The sequence below is a fragment of the Callithrix jacchus genome, chromosome 13 (assembly GCF_049354715.1).
Source record: "Callithrix jacchus isolate 240 chromosome 13, calJac240_pri, whole genome shotgun sequence".
In the NCBI taxonomy this organism is placed as follows: Eukaryota; Metazoa; Chordata; class Mammalia; order Primates; family Cebidae; genus Callithrix; species Callithrix jacchus.
The window spans coordinates 97,315,551-97,342,829 of NC_133514.1; the positions used below are offsets into that span (position 1 = coordinate 97,315,551).

Genomic DNA, 27,279 nt, shown 5'->3' on the forward strand with positions numbered 1-27,279 from the left:
GTATGGCCATTTTAATGATATTGAGTCTTCCTAACCATGAGCATGGAATGTTTCTCCATTTGTCTGTGTCATCTCTGATTTCTCTGAGCAGTGTTTTGTAATTCTCATTGAAGAGATCTTTCACCTTCCTAGTTAGCTATATTCCAATGCAGTATTGTGTGTGTGTGTGTGTGTGTGTGTGTGTGTGTCTATTGTGAGTGGCACTGCATTCTTGATTTGGCACTCAGCTTGGACATTATTGGTGTATAGAAATGTTGCTAATTTTAATACATTGATTTTTTATCCTGAAACTTTGCTTAAGTTGCTTATCAGATCTAGGAACTTTTGGGCAGAGACTATGAGGTTTTCAAGGTATAAAATCATATCATTTGTAAAGAAAGGTTGTATGACCTCCTCTGTACCTATTTGAATGCTTTTTATTTCCTGATTCCTCTGGCTAGGACTTCCAGTACCACGTTGTTAAACAGGAGTGAAAAGACCATCCTTATCTTGCTCTAGTTCTCAAGGGGAATGCTTCCACCTTTTGTCCAATCAGTAAGATGTTGACTATGAGTTTGTCATAGATGGCTCTTATTATTTTGAGGTACGTTCCTTCATGGCCTAGTTTGTTGGAAGTTTTACCATGAAGGGATGTTAAATTTTATTCAAAGCTTTCTCTGCATCTATTGAGAAGATCATGTGCTTTTTGTTTTTAGTTCTGTTTATGTGATCAATCACACTTATTGATTTGCATATGTTGAACCAACCTTACATCCCAGGGATAAAGTCTACTTGATTGTGATGGATTCACTTTTTGATGTGCTGCTGGATTAAGTTTGCTAGTATTTTGTTGAAGATGCTTGCAAATATGTTCACAGAGATATTGGCCTGAAGTTTTCTCTTTCTGTTGTGTCTCTGCCAAGTTTTGGTGTCAGGATGATGCTGGCCTCATAGAAGGAGTTACAGAGGAGTCTCTCCTTCTCATTTTTTTGTAATATTTTCAATAGGATTGGTACCAGCTCTTCTTTATATATCTCATAGAATTTGGCTGTGAATCTGTCTGATCCAGGGCTTTCTCCAGTTGGAGGGCATTTTTCACTGATTTCATTTTGAAACTTGGTATTGGTCTGTTTGGGGTATCTATTTCTTCCTGGTTCAATCTTGGTGGGGTAGTATGTTTCCAGGAATTTATCCATTTCTTCTAGGTTTTCTGGTTTGTATGCATAGAGGTGCTTGTAATAGTCCCTGAGGGTTTTTTTCTATTTCTGTGGGGTCGATAGTAATGCCCTCTTTGTCATTTCTGAGTGTGTTTATTTGGATCTTCTCTATTTTTTTATTACTCTAGCTAGTGATCTATAAATCTTATTTATTCTTTAAAACAACTAACTTTTGGTTTTGTTGATATTTGTATGGTTTTTCATGTCTCAATTTTATTCAGTTCAGCTCTAATTTTAATTATTTCTTTTCTTCTGCTAGATTTGGAGTTGTTTTGCTTTTGTTTTTCTAGTTCCTCCATGTTTAATATCAGTTTTGTCAGTTTGTTTATTTGAGGTCTTTCTTCTTGATGGGAGCATTTAGCACTATAATCTCTTTTAATGCTGCTATTGCTGGGTCTCCGAGATTCTGCCTTTTTATAAAAACAAGAGGATTTATAGTCTCATCTTTGTAAAAAGGCATAATCTCTCAAAACTTTAAAAATGTTTTCCTCTGGATGTTGCAATTAGAGCTAATCTTCATTCTCTTCTTTTATATTCTTTTTTTTTTAGTTTTCTGCAATGAGTTTTTATATTTGTAATTTTTAAACTATAGGGATGACATTTGAAAAAAAAAGGGCACCTTTCTTAACAAATAAGTATGCAGCTATGTATCTACTCCACTAACTATCATATAGTTGCCTCACTTGCAAAAGTAACACGTGATTGGAAAACCTCTCTATTCCCACAAGCCTACCCTTCCCCTATAACTAAGACTGAGATTTCTTTAAGAGAAAACAAGACCATGGAGTCATATTTGATAAAAAAAAAATTACACTTTTCTAGAAAAAGTAGCACATAACTCAAGCACTGAGGATATGTTTTATCTCATTCCTACCCGTTCCTCTAATACCTTTCTCTCTTGCCTCTACTCCCTCCTCAACACCAGTATACTTTGCTCCACAATTGTCTGTTAAAAGAATTAACAAGATCAACCTATTATCTATAATCAGAGAATTTTCTTAAAGCTGATTTTGATAGGAATATGTGGAGAGCCTATAAACACTGTATCCCTAACACAAGGAAGAGAAAATGTAATAGAATACCACGGAATAGTAGATACAATAGAATACTAAGCAACCATTTAAATTGTTAATGAATATGTATATTGATGGATATGAAAAGTATTCAAATCTTATTGTTAAGGTAAAAAGAAAACAACTGTGCATTCCTGCCGCAGCTGGGGAGTACAGAAAAGAAAAATTAATATCCATTGAGAATACCTGAGTTGCTGAAGTTGAACTTTGTCTCCCCCTTTGCTTTTTCTCGGGTCAAATCTGGCTGTGTATTTCCTTCAATATGCTACAGTTTGATTTGTTTATTTATTTATTTTTATTTTTATTTTTTGGCTTCAAATAGCTTCATTTCCATTTGGTCCAAGGCTTGTTAGGGTAGTTAGAAAGATGCCTAGTGGCTGGAGGGAGAGGCTTAGGCAGAAGCCCCATTGTTTTGCAAGGGCCCTTCCGAAGTAGCTGGGCTCAGTAGGCTCTTAGTCATGTTTGAGAGTGAGCCTTTCCAAGAGATACTCGCCCAGCCCAGCCTGCGGGCCGGTTAGCCTGTGGAGGTTGGTCAGGTGATCATCCATCTTCTTGATGATTTTCACTTCCTCATCTAGGAAGTGACTCTCCAGGAAGTCACAGAAATGGGGGTTCATGCAGGCAGAACCCAGGGCATGAAGATCCAAAAGGACCTGGTGCAGATTTTTCTCCAGGGCCATGGTGGCTTCCATGGCATCCAGGGTTTTACCCTACTCATCTTGAGCCGGCTTCCTGATGCCCTGAAAGAGAGCTTGGCCGCCCCGTTGGTTTTGCATCTTCAGGAGACGCTCGTAGCCCTCGCGCTTCTCCTTGGCCAGTTTGCAGAAGAAGTGGCTCACGCCTTCCAGAGCCACATCATCACGGTCAAAACAGTAGCCCAGAGAGAGGTAGGTGTGGGAGGCCTGCAGGTACACATGGACCAGGCGGTTCTCGGCTGCCTCCACGTCGGTGAATAATTCTGACGAACCTGAGAGCTCATGGTTGGTCGACAAAAAAGGAGTTAACCACAAAAACGGTGTTAGCAGGTTCCCAGAAGCAGGAGATGGTCGAGAAGATGGTCCCGTAGGTTGCAAGTGGAGAGGAAATTGGAGGGCGGTCGGAGGCTGGAAGAAAGAGTCCCCGGGATCTGTTCCGTCCAAACACTGTTAAAGAAAGAGACAGATCCGCTGGACCGCCGAACTGCCTGATTTTTTTCTCTTAAAATGTGTCTGAGAAGTACATGCGCTCCACCCAGCTTCTAGGCTGGAAACTGTCTGAACATTAGACCAACAATTATAATCCAATAATTTTAGATAGGCTGGTCGATGTCAAGGAGCATTATTGGACAGTTTTCCCCTATTACTCCAGCCTATGGCAAGAGGTTCTAATCTTTAGATAATTGGGATTGATGATCGAAAGTTACTGGATAATCCCCAAAACTCGAAATCCTTTAAGTAAAACGAATCATAACAACCAGCATTCTCAGCTAAGTGGTGGTATTCCTTTGTATTATAAAACACAAACCTGAGAAATCCTTCCATGCTCACTCTTAGTTGGAAGCCTCTGGAGAAAATGCCTGTCTGACCCAAGGAAGAGATGTATTTTTTCCTCCCACAAACTCCCTGGCGACATGCATCTGTCAATACAACTGAAGCCTACCCCACCCCAAACAGAGCAAAAATCAATAGCTTTTCTTCCTATCTCCTTCAAGAGAGTGCTTAGCGCATTAAAACAGCACATAAAAGATAAGGGATCAACTGTTTTCCTAACTTGTCAACTGCTTGAGCTATATTTCATAACATTTTGGACACACTTCCAACAGCCACAAAGAAGGCCCCTAGATGTACTGCATTATTCAGGTATCCAAGAAACCAGGCAGCTTGCAAAGCTCCAGAGACAAAATACCAAGGACTGAGGCACCTGTCTCAAAAGCTCCTCCCTCCCTTGCTGTTGTTAAACTAAAGCACGCATTCTCATACACTATCCATGTGTCATCCAAGCACAAAGGAGATTGACATTGCAACGAATCAGTCAATGGTATATTTAGTTTCACTTCTGAAATGCTCAAGTAAATGTGACAGTAAATGCATATTTTAAAAAAAAAAAACTGGGCACACATCTGTAACCCCAGCTGCTTGGGCGGCTGAGTCGGGAGGATTACGTGAGCCTAGGAGTTTGGGACCAGCCTGGGCAATGTAGCAAAACTCCATCTCTAAAAAATATTTTTAATTAAAAAAAATGTTTAAACTTGAGTAAAGTTAATGTTCCAAACAAGGTTCACATCTCCAAGTGTAAGCCATTTCCCAAGGTAGAAGAAGGAGCATTGCTTGTCATGTAATGCCAAGCATCAATAATGAGACAGCCTTAACTTTCTGTACTCTCCCTTTCACGAGAAATCTGTGCCCTTGGACGTTTGCCTATGCCAGCTCAATTATCCTCAAAGATTTAACCTGATGATATTTTATCTTATTCTGTAACTGCCCTTCCAAAACCCCATGAGGTATGGAATTTTTTGAAGAGAAGCACTACTAGACGGTTGCAAGAGGGGATGTATTTAATAGTGGTGCATGAAAAGCACCTGGTGCCCATATGTCTATCAAACAGAAGATCCATTTGTAGTTCTAACACTGATCAGAAAGTGACTTCTGCTGTCAATAGTAGGGAAAGTTAAGGGTAGATCATGGAAAATACAAGGGAAAATGGCCAAAGCCCTGAAAGCAATTGGATTGAGGATCAAACAGCGATCAGAACAAACAGCTGGCATCCCATTCTTGAGATAATAATAACAACAGCTTTTAGAGCCTTCTGTGGGGAATAAACTTCATTAGGCAAGCAGTATAAGTAAAAGAATATCTTGCTTCTTCTTAAAAACAAAATCTTTTGTTTTTCTGCCACTGGGTTTCATGACGGAAGCAACCGAAGTCTCTGGAAACACGAGTATAAGGGGGAAAAATATAAGAAATTCTTCAGAAAATAATCATATTTTATATAATGGAAAAAGAGATGCCCAGAGCAGTCATGAATAGGGCCTCTTCCCTTTGCATTCACTCATCATTTTCTTACTGAGGAACTTTCTACCAGACCCTGCTTTTGATTTGTTGTATTATTTAAGTTCGTAGAAAACTTGTGTGACTTTCATTCCGAAGTATGAGTTTAATCATTATGAACTAATATACCTTCACAAATTTCTGAAGTAAGGGCTAACTCCAGATAGCATAGGGGACAGATATCTGAACACAGGGGGGCCCAAATGACTACAGCAGTTAGGAATCTAGCGCCAGAAGGGAACTGCTCCCACTGCATGAAGAATGTTACTGCAGAAAATCACCTGCCTCCTAATGCATTACCTTGGCAGGATGTTTAATCTGTCTGGGAGGACTCTTTGCATTTAGTTCAGAACTTAGACGACAAAGATGTAATTCTTTCTAAGTAAAGCCTAGAAAAGAAGGCCTATTTTTAAAAGCCTTATCTGCCTATGTGAACAAGCAAGGTTTCCAGCAGAGCTGAGTTCTTTGTATCGACCTGAGAAGTAACTCCACGCACAAGCATAGCTAGCCTCTGAGATAAACAACAGTTTCAGATGTAACTGGTTAGTCAAAGCTTTTCAGTGCAGCAGCCATAGTTTCTTCTTCCTCTTCAGTGTTTCATAGTTATTAACATTCAAATGTAGCTAGAATTTCTAAGCCAAATACTAATTTTTATTATCTGATATTTTAGATGAACTGCATTATTCCTGCTTCTGTGGGAAGAGATAACAAATCAGTGTTTCACCAGGTTTTTGTAGCTGCCTTGCTCAGAGGTCAAATTCTTGCTCCTTTCTAAAAGTATCAGTAATTGTGCAGTAGATTGCAAAGACTTTCATCCAACAAGCTTGTGTGAAATACTATTACATGCTACACACTGGATGCATAACAATGAGAAAAACAAACTCCTTGACCTCCAAATACTCTAGAAGAAATGGTCAAAAACACAGATGGCACTATAGAAATATAAATATCATGTTAGAGATATGAACAAGACCTATGCGAATCCAGAAGGGTTGGTGATCAGAGCAGCTATTTCAATGTGGTTTAACAGTTACAGATAATATCTTGGGGCTCAAGAAATAGACTTGTGCTGTTGCTCAGTGTTCTGCTGGAATCTATTCACTTTTCCCAGGGAGGGTTTTTTTACAAGCTCAAATCAAGTGTTAATACCACTATTACTATTCATCAGGCTGAAGGGTCATTTTTCTTGAATTCATCTTTAGGCGTCTCCTCTGATAATTCAATTTCATGAGGTCTTTGGCTTCATAAGGATGTGAAGTAATAGAGTTATGTAGGCTGGTAGATGAATAAAAAGAAGTGATTCTGGATTGTACAGTTAGAGAAATTAGGACGAAATGGGAAAAAGAAATGAGAAGGCTGGTTAAGAGCTCTTTCAGAAATTTATTAATAACGAATGTGCACAAAACTACTATCTGTACAATCATGTCTCAATTTATGTGTTATGTGCCATCTTAAAAACTGGACTGTGAAATAAATATTTGAGTCAACTTCTATTACACATATACCCCGAGGCAATTTTTAAAAATAATTTGGAAAATTTCTCTGTAAAACAGAGACTCTCTTACAACGTGAATAATCACTTCCCTGTTTTATGTCTTGTAAGTTGGAGTTTGTCAAGTTTCCTTCATGAAAGACAAACTGCGGCCGGGCGCAGTGGCTCACGCCTGTAATCCCAGCACTTTGGGAGGCTGAGGCGGGTGGATCACAAGGTCAAGAGATCGAGACCATCCTAGTCAACAAGGTGAAACCCTGTCTCTACTAAAAATACAAAAAATTAGCTGGGCACGGTGGCGCGTGCCTGTAATCCCAGCTACTCTGGAGGCTGAGGCAGGAGAATTGCCTGAACCCAGGAGGCGGAGGTTGCGGTGAGCCGAGATCGCGCCATTGCACTCCAGCCTGGGTAACAAGAGCGAAACTCCATCTCAAAAAAAAAAAAAAAAGAAAGAAAGACAAACTGCATCTATTTATTTTTAAAAAATAAGTAATATTGAAGAGTATGTAGGACTTTGTCTTTCTGTGCCGTCTACTCATTAGTTTCATGACATCAGTTGCTCTAGTTCTGGATCACTGGCACCAAACAGACCAGCATCCCAGAAAATCCTCAGAATAGGAGGGCAGTCTCTGCTCCAGAAAACCTCAGTTAAAAACAGAAAGTATTATCTAAGCCAGCACTACTCAAACTTTAACTCATAAGTAAAGCACCTGGGTTTTGTTAAAATGCAGATTCTAATCCAGGAGGTCTGGAGTGAGACACAAAGTTTTGCATTTCTAGCAAGTTCCTGAGTGCTGACGCCAAAGCGTGGTCCATCACCACGCTTTAAGCAGCAAGGATCTAAGCTAAGCTGATGAAATAAATGGCAAGAAGCATGTGTTGTACTGTGCAGTTTATCAGAAACTTGAATATTCAGACAAAATATATTTGAGCAAAGTTTCCAAACCATATCAGTGATGAAACAAGCAGAAAAAAAGGGGGACTCATTGAGAAATGTTTTCTGTTTCCTCCTGTTTTCTCCTATCACATTCCCATCTCCATCCTCACTTCCATAGGAGGGGGCACTCTGTTTAGAGTAGAGAGTTGGCTACCTTATCATTGCCAGCAGAGTCTTCCTATTTTACAACAGCAGTGAAAACGCAGGCTAACTGGGGTATGGTCAAAAGTTTAGCTTTGATCTCACATAATGTCATTCTTCTGAGCTTCCTATGCTCACTCTTTCAAAAAAATTAACGCAATGCCTTTTACTCTGACTTCTTCCTCTCTTGAGATGTTTCTGGAACAGTAGTGAGGTGCTGGATATGCTAAGTTTTTCCTTTGAACTAAGGCAAAAGGAATGCATAGGCCCCAGAATACCTTTGGGCTTAAGCACTGTATCAACTTCGAAACTAACTATGAGACTATAGTTCTATATTTTTAGAAATACATCTTTAACTGAAAAATTGTGGGTAAGCCATTGCACCAATTTTTTAAAAGCCATGGCCCAAAAACAGGCACATAAATAACTTCCCAGTGGCCAGGCACGGTGATTCACGCCTATAATCCCAGCACTTTGGGAGGCCAAAGCGGGCAGATCATGAGGTCAAGAGATTGAGACCATCCTGGTCAACAAGGTGAAACCCTGTCTCTACTTACTAAAAATACAGAAATTAGCTGGGCATGGTGGTGCATGCCTGTAGTCCCAGCTACTCGGGAGGCTGAGGGAGGAGAATTGCTTGAACCCAGGAGGCAGAGGTTGCGGTGAGCCGAGATTGTGCCATTGCACTCCAGCTTGGGTAACAAGAGCGAAACTCTGTCTCAAAAAAAAAAAGGAACTTCCCTCTCTTTGAGCCTCAGAATAATTTCTGTACCTTGATTTTCTCAATAGTCAAAGAGTAATTCATAAGAAGATATACCTCATATTGCCCTTGTAAAGCTTGCATTTTCACATGATTTAGAGAACTCCTTAAAACCACAAATCAATCGTGGCACTCAAAACAATTTAATCTCCAATCAGTAGAAGTAAATTGACAGAAAGGATATTCAAAATCAAAATATTGCCACTTAGAAATTGCAGATAGCTATTCTACAAGCTGAAAAAAAAATCTTCAAGTGGAAAAAATTAGGATATCAGAATTATTGTTTCAAAGATATATCAGGCAAAAGTAGGACGTAAGAGTAAAAATTCTTGCAAAATGGCATGCCATGCCAATTAATTCCACATTTATTTCTTCTTAAAAATCTCTTTTTTGAATGACGCCTATTTTATGCTTCAAAGGAAAACCAGGGTATAGTATACAAAACAATTTCTATTGCTAAATACCCTTTCTGTGTGCATAAAACCACTATAAGAATATACATTCACTCAGGATAGATATCAGTATTATATATATTAATATACTCTAGATGTTCGTAAATATTAAAGATATGCAGAGAAAGATACAGGAACGTAATTTTTAGGTTACATTTTTTTTACCTACGTGGTTTTTATTGTAAAACAGAACCTGTGTATGTTTCAAAAGATATGCCAGATCTGCCCTCTAGTGGAAGGATGGGATTACCACTTTAAGTTTGCTACTCTGGTTTCCTCAATAGAAATTTGCCTTCAACTAGAGGAACATCATCATTGAACTAGTAGAAAAGTATGGATTCCATCCTGATCATCATGTTGTGCTAGGAAAAAAGACACATCTGGGTATGCCTTTCGGTCAGTTGGGTAGGCTCTGCAGAGGTATGAGATATGAGAGAGCAGAGAAATGGAGAACCCTTGGGTAAGAGCTCAAGTGGAAGCCATCATGCCCATCCACTTGATGACAATGTTCTAGGCGCCAAGGGATAATTTTGAACACAGCACGTATCTTTCACTGAGGCTGTCCTCTGGCCCAGGGAGCTCTGGTCTTCTGTTAGAATTTTAGAAAGCTGAGACCTGCTCGAACAGAATAATTTAAGTTCAGGTTTATCATGGAAGCAGATGGGCGTTCCTTTTGCCCTGGAACCAAAAGGGCATGACACAAAGCTAGGAGAATGATGTCCCCTCACTTCACCTGTCAGCATAGCATGGCACCATAACATCAAGGGCACTGGACATAAAATAGCCTCAGCAGTGTCAGTGTTTTAGCACACGGCAGAAACTACAGGACCCTTTATGGTTAGCACTGCACAACTTCAGGGGCCAAGAGCAAATACTGGTAACCAAGAGCTGCTTAGCAAGCGGCAGCACCAGAATCAAAAGCGACAAGGCAGCATTCATCGCAGGGGTCCACATCACCAACAACTTTGGCAGAACAGTTCAGGATATGTTGTCAAAAGAGGAAAATGGAAATGCCTTGTGGTGGCTGACAGGATTCTATTCATGAGCAACATGAGATACTCTCTGATGATCCCTAGAAATAACTGGCTGGCTGGCACAGTGGCACACGCCTGTAATTCTAGCACTTTGGGAGGCTGAGACGGGTAGATCACAAGGTCAAGAGATCGAGACCATCCTGGCTAACAACGGTGAAAACTCATCTCTGCTAAAAATACAAAAATTAGCCAGGCATGGTGGCACACACCTGTAGTCCCAGCTACTTAGGAGGCTGAGGCAGGAGAATCGTCTGGAACCGGGAGGTGGAGGTTGCAGTGAGCCAAGATCATCCCACTGCACTCCAGCCTGGCGACAGAGTGAGACTGCTTCTTAGGGGGAGAAAAAAGAAACGAAAAGAGAAAAGAAATAACCAGCTGTTGGAGATCCTAATATTGCAGGACAGGAAAGAGCCAAACAAGTAGTATTTACACTACTATTGTGAGCAAGCTAACGTGGCTTGATAAAGAAAGTCCCATTTGTCCTGTGCACCATCTGGAACATTGTCATGGCTTACCAATATGCAACATAAATTTTCTTGCTGATAAGGCAGCAACAGTTCGGATGAACAAACATACATCAAGAACAAAGGAAACAGAAGAAGTCTAGAAGAAACTAAAGAGTTTGGTTAAGACTGGAACAATCCAGGTTCCATAGAGATAAACCCCAGCAGATCTTCAATTGTCTAAACCTCAAACATACAAGATACCTGTCAGCATCTTCACTGTGTTAATTATTCCCACCACGGGAGTTCATGCTTTGTATGTTTCAATTGGGCTTTTCTGTTGGGTATCCGAACTCCTTATCATCATTCATGTCAAACTCGTTCCATACGTTTCACCTCTGGGTTTTTCCACGTCACTTTTAAAATCTATTTCCTCCACAATGTCTGGAACAGAGTAAGGGGCCAATACATTTTAAATGAAAGTATTTTATAAGCTAAATATTTTCCCCAACACAGAAGGTAACCCATTCTTAAAACTTACATAGAAATCAGGCTTCACTTCACTCCACCTGCTTTTTATATTTATTCCTTCAGTATTGGTTAAACATCAGGAATATCCCAGGAATGAGACATATCAAAATCATCATATACTAAAATTCTCATCCATAATTCCTGCACTATCCAAGTTTCCTAAAATAAGTGTGTATTACTTTTAACATCAAAATCAAAAAACAAAATCTTAAAAATCCCTTCAGCTTAATTATCTTCTCCTAAACCATTTTACCTACATGTTTACTCTCTGTCAATGGTGGGGCCACACCCAGTCACCCAGTATCAAACCTCAGGTGTCTCTGGACTCTTTCTTTCCCTGTTGCTCACCTCCCATAGGCAAACAGCCTCCAGATTACATTTGGGCTTTCTTTCCCTTTCATAAAGTTTCTTGCAAACATCCTTTTTTTTTTTTCATTCCTTCTGTCACAACCCCACTGAAGATTCTATAGCCTTATGGCTAGATGGCTGCAATCTCCTGTTGCACTTCTAGCTTTTCCCAGCTACATCCTGAAAATATTGCAAGGTTAACCTTATTTTAAATATATATAGGCTGGGTGTGGTTGCTCACGCCTGTAATCCCAGCACTTTGGGAGGCTGAGGTGGGTGAATTACAAGGTCAAGAGATCCAGACCATCCTGGCTAGCATGATAAAACCCTGTCTCTACTAAAAAATACAAAAATTAGCTGGCCATGGTGTAATCCCAGCACTTTGGGAGGCCGAGGTGGGTGAATCACAAGGTCAAGAGATCGAGACCATCCTGGCTAGCATGGTGAAAACTTGTCTCTACTAAAAAATACAAAAATCAGCTGGCCATGGTGGCACGTGCCTGTAGTCCCAGCTACTCAGGAAGCTGAGGCAGAAGAATTGCTTGAATCCGGGAGGCAGAGGTTGCAGTGAGCTGAGATCGTGCCACTGCACTGCAGCCTGGCACCTGGTGACAAAGCCAGACTCTGTCTCAAAAAAAAAGAAGAAATAAAAAAATATATATATACATACATACATATTTATATATACACACACATATGTGTGTGTGTGTATGTGTGTGTATAGGCTGGGTGTGGTTGCTCATGCCTGTAATCCCAGCACTTTAGGAAGCTCAAGTGGGAGGATCCCTTCAGCCCAGGAGTTTGAGACCAACCTGGGCATGTCTACAAAAAATAAAGAAAAAGGAAAAAAAATAGCCTGACTTGATGGCATGCACGTGTAGTCCTGAGGTGAGAGAATTACGGAAGGCCAGGAGGTAGAGGCTGCAGTAAGCCGTGATTGCCTCACTGCACATCATCCTGGTCAAGAGAGTGAGACCCTGTCTCAAAAAAAAATAAATAAAAGATAAATAAATACACACACATATATATTACATATGTATTATGGATTTGTTTCTTATATATGTATATCTTCCTTGGTTTGAGCAAATCACTCCAGTCAAAACTGTCATTCGTCCTTTTATTAGTCAGACACTGCTAATAAAGACATACCTGAGACCGGGTAATTTATAAAGAAAAAGAGTTCCACATGGCTGGGGAGGTCTCACAATCACGACGAAAGGTGAAGAAGGAGCAAAGGCACATCTTACTCTTACATGGCAGCAGGCAAGAGAGGGTGTGCATGGGAACTGCCCTTTACAAAACCATCAAATCTCATGAGACTTACTCACTATCATGAAAACAGGACGGGGGAAACTACTGCCATGATTCATGGTTCCTCCCATGATACACAGGAATTATGGGAACTATAATTCAAGATGCGATTTGAATGGGGACACAAAGCCTAACCATATCAGTCCCTCACTGACTTGAATAAAAAATCCAAATGTTCTAGCTTGACAAAATTTTCTCCAGCTCCTGCTTGGCATTCAGCGACCCTCTTAACTTCTACACTCCCTCTTCTACCTGTCACATCACCACCTTCTATAAATTCTCTGCTCTCTATTCTTCATACAAACCATCTTATGTTCCCCCAGTGAATTTATGTCACTCTCTTTTCCACACTTGAACATTTTCTCTCACCCCCTGTCACTAAGCAAATCCTCCTCTTTCTTTGAGGCCTAGGTCAAGGCACCCCTCTTCAGAGATTCTCTCTGTGGACTCCCAGTCTTGTAGTGATCACTTTCTCCTCTGAACCTAGGATATTCGTGGTCCATAGTACACATTGGACCACATCCTTAATGAGACCTGGTGTCCCCAGTTTGTGTGGAACAATCCTGGTTTGCACTTGTATTGCTGGCAAAATATTTAATAACATTTAAAATATGCTCAAAAATGTCCCAGTCTGGTTGATAAAATGCAATCACCCACCTTATCAAACCTATCTTTGCAAAAATATCACCTCCCTGGCTGGGCTGTAAAGGACTCCATGGTGGAACTGTGTCCCATTCCTCTGTATCCCTCTGCACATACTACTCTGTGCTTTGTCCAAAGGAGCGGCTCAAACAGCACTTGAAAATCAAGAGTCGTATTATTCTTGACAATGGGAAATGTTCATTTTGCTTATAAATAGATAATTCCATGGGGAATTACCTACCCCATCATCCTCCCTTGCACACACATGCACACACACACACACACACACACACACAGACTGACCAAAGAGTCTAAACTTCCACAGACACCATCTTATTCTCTTCCTCATCCCAGCTCAGGGTGTGGAAGGGGTTCCTTTGTGCCTTGCAGAGCACAGAACTACACTTTTAGATTTCAAATGTCGTTACTAGGGATTGGCCTGAAGCAAAATTCTAATGACATTTTGTCATTAATAACACTCATTTTCTCTTTTAGCACATCCACTGCCTCCTTCATTCACAAAACAATGAATGTCTGCCTTGTGCTAGACATGAAGCAAGATGCTGTGGACTCAAACATTCAGCAGCAGTCTTTCCCTCTAGGAACTTGAATCTGGTGGCAGAAAACAATCAGCACTCTACAGGATACACATGATGGAGAAATGGATCCTGTGCTAGGGGAGCATAGTGGAGAAGCACCTAATTCTTATTGGTCTGCTTGAATTAGTTGGGGAAGATTTCCCAGAGATGACATTAAAGCTCAGTGTTTACAATAGCAAAGACCTGGAACCAACCCAAATGCCCATCGATGATAGACTGGACAAGGAAAATGTGGCATATGTACACAGTGGAATACTGCGCAGTCATAAAAAACTATGAGTTTGTGTCCTTTGTAGGGATATAGATGAATCTGGAAACTATCATTCTCAGCAAACTGACACAAGAACAGAAAATCAAACACTGCATGTTCTCACTCATAGGCAGGTGTTGAACAATGAGAATACATGGACACAGGGAGGGGAGCATCATACACTGGGGTCTTTTGGCGGGGGAATAGAGGAGGGACAGAAGCGGGTAGGGAAGTTGGGGAGAAATAACATGGAGAGAAATGCCAGATATAGGCGACGGGGGGATGGAGGTAGCAAACCACATTGCCATGTATGTACCTATAAAACAATCATGCGTGTTCTGCACATGTAACCCAGAACCTAAAGTGCAATAAAATATATATATATATATTTTTTTTTTTTAAGCACAGTGTCCAAATAGAGAATTAGTAGGAAAAGACACACCAAACAGAATTGCAAGGAAATTGTCCTGGAAAATGTCAATTAATTACATTGGATGTAATTAATCTGGATGTTGGGGAAGGAATGGGCAGAAAATATAGTTGGAAAGGGAGCGTGGAGCCAGATAAAGCCTTGGATAACATGCTAAGAGGTTTAGGATTTATGTTATAGGCAAAGATACACATATACACAGAGAGAGAGACAGACAGATAGAGAGAGAGAGAGAGAGATTTGTTAAGTTGGGAAGTAGTATGACTATATTTATGTTTAAGATATCCTGCCTATATAGAAAGCTCCAGAACTCCTACACAAAAGTTTATGGGCAGCTTTCCTCAAACGAGAGGTTGCATGGAGAAGCTGCGATAATATAGTTTGCAGAGAAACTATATCATTATACTTACAATGTGTTTACATAGGATGGTTGGATGGGAAGGGTGGTTTAATAGAGATTACAAAAAAGCAGCTGGGCACAGTGGCTCAGGCCTATAATCCCGACACTTTAGGAGACCACGGCAGGCAGATCACTTGATGTCAGGAGTTCGAGACCAGCCCAGCCAACACGGTGAAACCCCGTCTCTACTAAAAACACTTTGTCAGATGTGGTGGCACATGCTTGTAATTCCAGCTACTCAGAAGACTGAGACAGGAGAAGCGCTTAAAGCTGGGAGGCAGAGGTTGCAGTGAGCAGAGATTAGGCCACTGCACTCTAGCTTGGATGACAGACTGAGACTCTATCTCAAAAAAAATAATAATAATAACTAAAACCCTCTCCACCAAATAATTACCTATTTTACTCATTTGGCACCTCATATATGCCCTTTGTTATGGTTGAATTTTGAGGGAAAGGAAGAAGCCATGATGGGTCAGGAGTGTGAGGAATCAAAAGAGAGGAAAAGAAGCACCTGGCTTGGTCTACCAGATGGGTAATAAAGCCATTAATAAAGGTGGAGAATATATAGGCCACTGAGATTTGGGGGTATATGATGAGCTTGGTTTTGGACATGCTAAATTGAAAATGTTTGTAGAAGTTCCAGATGGAGAAATTGCACTGGTTATAGAACTATGTTAGAAGAAAAACTAAAGACAAATTAAATTTAGCAGAGTTTAATTGAACAAAGAACAATTTGTGAATCAGGCAGCCACACACACCAGAATAAGTTCAGAGTGACTCTGGGCCTGCTACATGGTAGGATAAGATTTATGAACAGAAAAATGGAGTAAGGTCCAGAAAATGGAAGTGAGGTACAGAAACAGCTGAATTTATTATGCTCAGCATTTCCCTTATCTGAATACCTGAATAGTCAGCCTCCTGTAATTGGCAGATTCTCCATGATTGGTACAAGAGTAGATTACAGCCTGTTTCCACATCCAGCTGGGTTACTTCACTACGTAGGAAGAAACCTTTAGGCTGAACTTAAAATATGAAAGGAGGTGACTTTGACTTAATTTAACAATTGTCAGTGTTAGAGGTCAGGGAAAAGATTTGTTCTCAAGCTAAAGATTGGCATGTTTTTGCACCTGAGTACTAATTGAAACAGCAAGAAGAGATGATATCATCCACGGAAAGGATGGATACCAAAATGAAATGGAATCAAGGACTGTAGGAGAGGCACAGTTAAGGGAGGCAGGAAAGGAGGTTCATCCACCATGTTGACATTGATCTATTGGTAGTGTCTGCAGGGAGTCCCCAAGGAAGATTCTAGGGCCCCATTCAGGGTGCCAGGATGGATTCACAGGGTTGTTAGTCAGTGGGGAGGGGGAATTGGTAGCACCCTGGATTTAGGAGGCTGACAGAGAAAAAGGAGGTAGCAAGAGGTGACGGTACAAAAGAATGACAAGAAAGCACATCAGAAAGACACGTTTAATGGAGGCAGGTGTCTCAGGAGATGATATAGAATTACATGCTGAGAAAAGGGAGGCTGGAAATGAAAGATTTGCGATTTCATGGAGAGCTGTCATGTTGATTTAGAGGGGGCAGAACTGAGGAGAGTTAAAGAGCAAAAGGGAGGAGTTGAAATGACCTTGGTGAGTAAAGACAGTGAGCTCAAGAAATTCCCAGTGTCTTACCCACACTGTGCAACAACCCAGTTCTACGTAAAGGAGGTTTGCCCTTCCAAGACTACATCTCCGGTTTTAAAGTGGCTTTGTTTGCACCTGGCCTAGGATCAGGACTCAGGGTCATCTGATCCCCATGGAGTGAACAATGCTCCCCAGCTGCCCTGGAAAGTTTATTGGGCTCAATAGGAGAAGCTGCATGGTGTCTGCGACCCTCATTGCCAGACTGAGCATGTGAGAGTCCTGATCGATTTTCCTCTGAGTAATTGCACTCCAGCCTGGGTGACATAGTCTGCAATGTCTGCCTAGGAATCTCAACAGAATTCTTCATCCCTGCCTACCACTTTGGTGTGTCCTGTGCTTTTGGGGTTGTTGTTGTTGTTGTTGTTTTGAGACAGGGTCTTGCTCTGTCACCCAGGCTGGAGTGCAGTGGCGCAGTAAGTCATAGCTTACTGCAGCCTCCACTACCCAGACTCAAGTGATCTCCTGCCTCAGCCTCCCAAGTAGCTGGGACCACAGGCGAGCACCACCACATCCAGCTAATTTTTAATTATTTGTAGAGACAGAGTATCACTATGTTGCCCATGCCCTGTGTTTTTTTTTACCATCTCTACCACAAAATCCCACACTACCCGCAATGTGCCCTAAACTGAACTATCCTTTGATAATATAATGAAAGAAGTAGAAAGTTTCCAATTTAAAAGATAGGCTGGGTATGGCGGCTCATGCCTGTAATCCCAGCACTTTGGGAGGTCAAGGCAGACTAATCATTTGAGGTCAGGAGTTTGAGACCAGCTTGACCAACATAGTGAAATCCCATCTCTACTAAAAACACAAAGATTAGTCAGGCATGGTGGCACGTGCCTGTAATCCCAGCTACTCAGGAAGCTGAGGCAGGAGAATCACTTGAACCTGGGAGGCAGAGGTTGCAGTAAGCAGAGATTGTACCACTGCACTCCAGCCTGGGCAACAGACTGAGACTCTGTCTCAAAAAAACAGACCAAGGCCAAAGGGGCATATACATACAAAAGGAAAAGAACACACACAGACACACACACACACAAAACCAAGGCTCTCTCGCTAAAAGAAATAGAAGTTGGGGGCAGCTAAAGGGAAGTAAAAGAACAGCAGTCCCCACCTACGTTGGCCTGAACCCACGAAAGGACAGAGGGAGGAGACAACCTTAGGTTCAAACAGAAAATGTGAAAAGCATTCCCAATCCTAAATTTCAAATTAGAGCTGCCTTTGATTGCAAATGTTTAAACTTATATTAAAGGAAAATGACCATCCAGGGGATTGTTTCTGGAGCCGGGCTCCGCATGAAGTAATGGGACTGTTCCCTCATTAGAGCAAAACAGGAACAAAGCTATGCTTGAAACCTTAAAGACCGGGCTCCAGGGCCTGAGCCTGGGCCATTTTTTACGCAGCACTGACCCCTAGAGGTTCTTCCTTTTCATTCACAATCTGCTATACACTTGGCCCAGGGAAAAAATAAATACAATAAGAGAAAATGTTGCTTTTCTTTCTTACAATAGAAAAGGGTATGAAGAGTAGGAAAGAGAAGGAAAGCGTGATCTCACTGCCAAGTGCTATCAATTAAAACCACCTTAATAGGAGCAAATCTCATCAGTGAATTTCTCATGCCCCAAGAGCCAGCAGTTAAGCTTGCTACAATATTAGTAAAACATTGGGAACAAGCGCTTGCATTTTAAATGTGCATCTTTGATTCCCTGCCCCATGTGACAGCTGAGACCCACGACCAGCTGCTAACCCCGTCCGGCCCTTCCCAATACAAGGACGGTGGGAAGTTTTGGCCCTGTCTGAAGACCGGGTTGCTTGGAATGCTTTATCACTGCCATCTGGCTTAATTTCTCACCCAGAGGAGAAGGTTGTGTTCCCAAAGGGCCCACGTGCACATTAGGTTGAAACACAGCTCTGCTAGGGGAAGCAAGCTGCATCATTGTTATGGGGTGGGGGAAAAAAGAATGTGGCATGTCAAGCCTTCACAAGAATCTTAATGACACTCTTATGGCAATAGAAAATTTGATTTTTAACCACAGGCCATCCAGAGATCTGTCCTTTTATGGAGAAGGAAGGGAGGAAATCAGAAATATTGAGGAAGCTGGGATCCCCAGTCTGCAAGTGTGACCTAGGGACAATTTTGAGAGTCCGTAAAATTAAGGAATTAATCCCTCTTCAGGGCAGACCGTCCAGAGGAATAGGAGTTCCAAAAGGGACTGGGACATGGGCCCTAAAATGCAAATAATCCACAACTGTGCATCCATCATTATAATTATATAGATTATATTATACAGTTACATATCATCTACATTATCTACAGTCTCACTAAAAGGGAAGAAAGAAAACTATAAGACCCTTTGCGAACAACAGTTTGAAAACAATAACTTGGTTACTCTCTAAACATCACGTACAGACTTTTTCACATGTGAAGCAGTGCAGTTCTACCTAAAGGAGACTTGCCCTTCCAAGACAGCTTCTCTGGTTTCAAAGTGGCTTCTTTTGCACCCGGCCTAGGATCAGGACTCAGGGCCACCTGATTGCCACTGAGTGGACTATGCTCCCCAACCACCCTAGTGAGTTCACTGGGGTCAGTGGGAGAAGCTGCATATGGTGTCTGCGATCCTCACTGCCAGATTGTCTTTGAGCATGCAAGAGTTCCTGTGAGAGTCCTGATTGATTTTCCCCTGGGTAATAATGGTCTTACCTGCACAACAGCTTCCCGAAAGCTCCTTTCCTCAGCGGTGGTGATCATTACCACCTCAAACAAAGTCGGCCTCTCCAGAGCACGCATCTGGGAAGAGGCTGAATTTATTGAAAATTGGTGAGCCTGAAGAACGTAATCTTAGGTAAATCTCTTTATCTCTACGAACTTTGGAGGACGCATTTTTAAACCTGTATATATACGGCTGAATCTTTTTTTTTTTTTCTGAAAAATGAATACTGAGTAAAGAACTTTTATCTGAGGAGTGCAAGTCTCAGGCCCAGAGAGACATGACAACAAGGCAGCAATTATGCACTACTACCCACTTGGAGTTCTGTATTCATCTCTTGAAACTGCTTGCTAGTGCCACAGATAGCCATAATTCACCTAAGAATGCTGCACCGGCCATGATTACCCACACCCTGTGCTTAACAGTGTATAGCCAATCACTAACCAGTGTCGTTTCTATAAACCCATGAGAATTCCTGGGTTTATACAGAGCAATTTTATATCAGACCACTCCCTTTCCCTCTTTTTTGCCTTTAAGAATGGACTTATAAGAAAAGCCAAGGGAAGCCCAGATTACTGGGGTCTGAGTCTTCCAGACAGCTGTCCTCACTTTGGCTCAAGTAAACGCTCTACATTATATGTTTTGCCTCAGCCCCTTCCTTTTAGGTCTACAAAACTATCAAGTTATTTCTAGTCTAGACATTTGATTTGACAGCAAAAATAAAAACATGGAAAGTAATTAAGCCACTGGTCCTGTGACTTAACCAGTTGCCTTTTTCATGAAATTACACTTGTGCCTTAGACACTGGCCCAAGCATTATTCATTTGGAATTTTAGGCTGTCTTTACTACTGATCATCTAGTAATTGATTGGGTAGTGATCTGATTTAATGGACGAGCTAGCTGAAATAATTGGATTGACAATTTCCATCCATGAGGTGTTCACTCACCACACCATCTTTCACCCATTAGGATGCTATACGTTTACTCCAATAGATTCAAAGAGAATCATTCACAGAATTTTCCAATTTCCCACTGCAGTTGTCACTCAGAAAGTATGCCAAGAAGCTCAGCAAAAGAAATCCATAAATATGTAAGCCCTTATTAAATGATTCACCTCACTGTTGGCAACCTTCGGTCTAGGAGCTCCCGTTTTCATTTACTTAAGGAATTTTGACACAGTCCTAAGGCATGTAGGACTACGAATGCCTTAAAAACGTATCCCGTTTCCTTACACGTATATTGAGTTTCCAAAAAGTATCAGAATGCCAGTTGCAGTATTAACAAGGCTGCATGGTTACAGCTATAATTTCTGAAAAACTGGGTACATACAAATATTTCCCAATTACAGAAAGATGTCACTAGTATTTACTTTCCCCGTCAATTGTGTTTGTTTTGTTAATTAAGCATCTTTTGTCTGCGGGAATAAGGCACTTCTTGTTCTCTCTGGGGTTGGAAAGTAAAAGTAAGTAGAGATTAGGCAGCCACTGGAATCCTAAAAGCAAGTGCTGTCTGGCTAACCCCTGCCCCGACCCTAGCTCAAGGCAAATGATAGAATGTTCTATTTAAAGAAGCCCTTTGACAGTACTATTGTTCTTTCAAAGCCTAGGAGAAAGTTAAGTTGTATTGAGAATCTTTTTTTCCCTCCCTTCAAAATGTTGGGTATGCATAAAACGATTGAGAAAAGAAAAACAACCCAGAGAAGTCTGAGCTGTGTGAGCTAGGCAAAATGCATCAGTCCCAGAGAGGCATGAGTATGAGACTTTAGTCATTTATCAGGCCCAGAAAGACAGGAGTATGGGACTTCCACTCCCGCCAACCCCTGCTTGGAGGCAATTGTTTAAAGGCATTTTGTTCTTGACTTGCTGTTTCATTCATAGTCTTCAGGTTTCTGGAATTTGTGATACAAAAATCAATAACTTGTTATTTTAATTTAGATTTTTGATTAAAAATTTAGGAACTCAGTCTTTTCCTTTTAAAAAAAAATATTTTCCTTTAATAACCTACTTGTAACATCTGCTAATGGGACTATATATTCAGGACAACTTGAATCTATGCTTGCAGTCCTCAAACTTGGACCAAATAAACCTTCTACCTCTGCTTCTTCCTTTTAGGTCAACAAACTGTGACATTCTAGAAAGCCTGATAAAGTTTTGAAGATTGTTATTTGTATTATTAAAGCAATTTCTGGTAGTTATTGCGTTTAGATGCAATTATCATTGTTCATACATCCCGGGCAAATAGAAGGGTTTAATTTAGGAGGTTTGGATGTGCTTGAATGCATGATTGTGGAAATACAAAATTATTGACTACCTGGAGGTAGAGAGCTCTAATACTAGCAGTTACCAAAGTGAGACGCATACATGGCAAGGGCTTTTACAGAACTTTCAAATTCCTTCTCACTGTAAGTTTTGGGTAAAAATGTGAGTTATGTCAATAGTTATTGATATAGTTTGGATATTTTTCCCCACCCAAATCTCATATTGAAATGTAATCCCCAGTGTTGGGGGTGGAGCCTGGTGGGAGATGATTGGATCATGGACAGGATTTCTTATGAATGGTTCAGCACCATCCTCTTGGTGCTCTTCTCAGGATGGTGAGTTCTTGCAGGATCTAGTCATTTAAAAATGTGTGACGCTTCCCCCCTCTCTTGTTCCTGCTCTAGCCACATGACCTGCCTGCTCCCCCTTCACCCTCCACCATGATTATAAGTTTCCAGAGGCCTCCCAAGAAGCCAGGCAGATGCCAACACCATGCTTCCTCTACAGCCTGGAAACCTGTGAGCCAATTAAACCTATTTTCTTTATAAATTACCCAATCTCAGGTATTTCTTTATATTAACAGCAGTGCAAGAACAGACTAACACAGTAATGAAGATCATTGATTCTATGGGTGCAGATAATATGGCTTGGAATTCTCTTGCATAAGGAGAAAGGAGAGGCAGTGCAGGGCAGTGGTGAACACTCTTGACCCAGACCATCTACTTTTCAATCCTGCCTCTGACATTTGCTAATTCTGCGACCTAAGTTACTTAACCTTTGTGTACCTCAGCTTCCCATCTGTAAATATTACCTCCCTCAAGTAATATCCTGTGAGGATTAAATGAGATCCTATTAGGGAAGCACTTAAAACCGAGTCTGGCACATTGTCAGGGCTATGCAATGCTATAGATGTGTTTGTTGAATACAGAAACAAAAGGTGGAGTGCTTGTTATTTATTGGAAAGATATTGTGAGATGAACAAGACAAAAACCCATTATGTCAGTCATTAGATTCCTTTTTTTTTTTTTTTTTTTTGCATAACAAACATTTTAAGAGTCTGATAGAAAAGTGATCCTAATGTATAACACAATACATTTTGGCACATGATTTCAGCATGTTTATGGACTCTTACTCCACGTAGCCCATGGGCTCTAAATAAAAAGCTTTGCATTAAGCTGAAATCGTGTTTATGGTGAAAATATGCTGGCACAGCAGACATTCATATAAACTTAACAAATACAAACATCTGAGATGTTGTATGAGGTATTTAAGGTGTTAAGGGCAGAATTGTGTCCCCAGACCCCCAACCCCTGCCAAATTCATATGTTGAAGTTCTAACCCCCAGTGGCTTGGAATGTGACCGTATTTGGAGACAGGATCTTTAAGAAGCAATTAAGTTCAAATGAGGCCATTAGGCTGGGCCTTCACCTAATACGACTGGTATCCTTAAAAGAAGCGGAAATTTGAATACAGGCAGGCACAGAGTGAAGACTCAGGGAAGAGAGGATGGTCATCCACCAGCCAGGAGAAGGGTCTCATAAGAAACCAACCCTGCTGACATGTTGTTTTTTTTTGTTTTTTTTTTTTGAGACGGAGTTTCGCTCTTGTTACCCAGGCTGGAGTGCAATGGCGCGATCTCGGCCCTGCTGACATCTTTATCTTGAACTTCTAGCCTCCAGAACTAGAAGAAAGTACAGTTCTGTTGCTTAAACCACTCATCTGTCACACTTTCTTGTGGGAGCCCTAGCAAACCAAGAGCCTGGGTAATAGAAACAGCAGGAGCAATGAAGTACCCTAAACCAAAAAGTGGAAAGTGTGGCAAAAAAGAACAACATTTATTCCTTTATACTTTGATGTGCTGATATTGAAAAAAGGTGGAGAAAAGCAGTGCATTCTACTGGGATTGCTATTACGAATTTTACTGGGACCTTGTTTTGAAACACTACTACATGCTCTGGAATTCCTAAATTAAAATGTGATACTATGTAAGATACAAATGATTGCTTCCAATGAGTCAGCAATAAATACGAAGCTTTTCATATCCAGATAATTTCAATTACATGGTAAGAGGAAAAGAATTGATAGGCAAGTACTCACAAGCATGAAAGATATAGATGTAGGTATTTATGTTTGGGGGAAAACTGACTGTCCCTTGTTAAAAACATTCATTAGGTTTGGCCGGAAGGCAAAGATTGTATCTCCCTGTGTAATATCTAGACTATCACCATACATAATTAAGGGTAATGGTAGGGCTGTATTTCAGGCAGACAGGAAGTGAATGTTAACACCAAATTGTATGTTCAAGTGAAATAATAGTTCAATTCTGTGAGCCAACCCTGATTGCTTCTCCTCTCCTAAAACAGATTCTGAAATGAAGCTATGCAGGCTATGGTGCTGACTAATGAGAAGAAAGAAAGAAAAGAGGAGGTGGCTCATGTGTGTAATCCCAGCACTTTTGGAGGCCAAGATAGGAGAGCCACTTGAGACCAAGAGTTTGAGATCAGCCTGGGCCACATAGCAAGACTGTGTTTCTACCAAAACAAAAAAAATTAGCTAGGGGATTGTGGTATATGTAAGCCTGTAGTCCCAGCTACTCAAGAGTCCAAGGCAGGAGGATTCTTGTGCCCAGAATTTGAGGCTGCAGTGAGCTATGATCAGGCCACCGCACTCCAGTCTGGGTGACAAAGTAAGACCCTATTTCAAAAAAAGGAAGAAAGGAGAGGAAAGAAAGGAAAGCTACCTCATCCTAGAAAATGGTTCCCTTTGATGTAGCCTGGGCAATCATTGCAAACCAGCACTGTAAAGGAATTAGGACAAAATGTCTGAGTGTGGTCAACTTGAATAGAACCTCAGAAGAGTTATTTTAGAAATTTAGCAGTGACTTTTTAATGCCTGCTTCATAGAACACATTTCATTTTAAGTATTTCACTGACATTGATGAATGAGCTTGCAATGCTTATCTTAAATTTTCTTGAATAAAAACAGTTCAGAAACTGATTTGCACACATATTTTTATATTATTTTTAGAAAGAATGTAGCATTTGGGAAAGATATTAAATTGATGACTTATTCCCAAGAGTACAGAAAGTTTCCCATTTACCCTGCCTGGGTCATTAACTCTGCTTGGCCCATCTGAACCTGAGCTATCTGGACAGCTAGGAAAAAATGAAAGTAATGAGGCTGCCTCCCCAACCAAAGGCTAGAAAAAGTGAAGCATTAAAGAAACACAGCAAAGATGCAAAATGCTAACGAAGCAACATTTTCTAAAGTATCTAAATGTGGCTTCTTTCACCATGAGACTATTGCCCTTATTTTCTTTCAATCTTTGATACAAGTTATTTTTTTAATCATCATTTTTCCTTATTATTCCCTGTATATATGTGAATGTATACCTGTATATATGAGTATGGCCCCATATATACATTTTAAAATAGGGAATGGGCCAGGCACGTGGCTCAGGCCTGTAATTCCAGCACCTTGGGAGACCAAGGTAGACAGATCGCGAGTTCAAGTGATCAAGACCATACTGGCCAACATGGTGAAATCCTGTCTCTACTAAAAATACAAAAATTAGCTGGGCATAGTGGTGTACACCTGTAGTCCCAGCTACTCAGGAGGCTGAGGCAGGAGAATCGCTTGAACTGGAGAAGCAGAGGTTGCAGTGAGCCAAGATGGCACCACTGCACTCCAGCCTGGGTGACAGAAGAGAGACTCCATCTCGAAATAAATAAATAAATAAATAAATAAATAAATAAATAAATAAAATAGAGAATAAGAAGGAATATATATGTATATATTTCTATCATAAGCCACATTTTCTCACCTTTCTCATTCTTTTTCCATTCCCAATTCCCCTACTGCTCTCAAACTCTCCATTCGCCACTTGTTAGAGGTTATTTTACTTCTCTCAATTCTGGAGTTTCTAGAATAATTATTGCCAAAAAGGTTATTCTCTCCCTTTAACACAATCCATGTCTCTAGGATTGTGGTGGTTCCCCAATGCCATTATTTATCCCAATATACTAACCTGACCCACACAGAGAGAATCGAGAGGTGAAGATGGTGTCCTGTGTGGACCCTGGCACCATGCTGCTGGGGTCCAAGATCTGTCCGAGGCCGACCAGCTGAGTGGCCCTGCTGAAGGTCCTCTAGGACTCAATTCTCTCAGCTGCAAAATGGGGATAGTAGCATCTTTCATGTAGGGTTATTGTGAGTCTAAATTAAGAGCATGTATATCTGGTGTTATTGTTTTTATAGTTGACCCTTGAACAACATGGGTTGGAACGGCACTGGTCCACTTACATGCAGGTTTTCTTCTGCCTCTCCCACCCCTGAGACAGCAAGACCAACTCTTCCTCTTCCCCCTCCTCAGCCTACCCAATGTGAAAACAGTGAGAAAGAAAACCTGTACAATGATGCACTTCCACTTAACTAATAATAAATGCTTTTTCTTCCTTATGATTTTAATGACATTTTCTATTCTTCAGCTTATTTTATCTCAAGAATACAGTCTGTAATACATATAACAAATATCATATGTGTTAAATGACTGTTTATGTTATTGACAAGGTTCCAGGAGCAGTACGCTATTAGTAGTTGAGTTTTGGGGAAGCTGAAAGTCATGTGCAGATTTTTGGCTGTGCACGTTATTTCAGAGTCAACTATATTTCATGAGGTAGGCTCTGGAATTTCACCAATCCAGTAAGGACTGATTAACATTTTCTATGGCAGCAAAAATTGATTGTGGTAAGAAACAAGAAAGTAATATTCATCCTGGATGTGTCTAACCTGTGTAATTTCCCAGGCAGGAAGGGAAGTTATTGCAGGATGTTCTCTCCGTTTTCCAATGCGGCCCCTAAATTGATCACAAGAGTGACCCTGGGTTCATGCCTCCTATATCCCTTCTTCTTCTCATATGTTTCCTCACATGGGGTTCTGAAAGTAGTTGCATCTTTTGAAAACACATCCCTGGGTCAAACTGAGAGTTATTTTCTATGCTTACCAGTTCAGCCTACCAATTTTTCATTACTGAGGATTATTAAGATGATGAAATCAGATGTCACCTTTTCTTCTTCAGGAATTAACCAAAAATTGTCCCCAAAACTATCCAAGAAAACAAAGAAACTAGTCTTCCATCAAAAGAGGAAATAAATTAAAACTGAAATGTATGTAGTAAGGAAAATGCAATTATGATTCGTAAGTTCCACATTTGTACTACTATGGCCAAGATCTACCTGGAAAGCCTGCCTTTTCTCAGAGCTTCAGGAGGGTAACACTGACAAATGAGAAAGGCAACACACTCTTTTCTGGCCAGATCTGCTGAATCTATCCAGCAGATTTGTGGTATGGCAGATGTTGCAGCCAGATGTGTAGTCTCCTATCTACATTTTTTTAATAGTATGATAGCCATAGAAATTCCGATCTCTAAGGATGAAAGTCACTAAGATAAGAAAAAGGTCACTCAAAAATACTTACCAGGAAAATGTGGAAATAAATATCAAAATTGTTATATATCCATAAGAATATCATTAACGTTATACTACATTGTTTCTTTTTCTC

The 27,279-nt window shown here is 40.7% G+C and overlaps 1 pseudogene; it reads right to left on the reverse strand.

The window, feature by feature from the left end:
• Positions 1-2,721: 2,721 nt before the first annotated feature.
• On the reverse strand, positions 2,722-3,248 carry LOC100411114 (ferritin light chain pseudogene; annotated as a pseudogene).
• Positions 3,249-27,279: the final 24,031 nt, after the last annotated feature.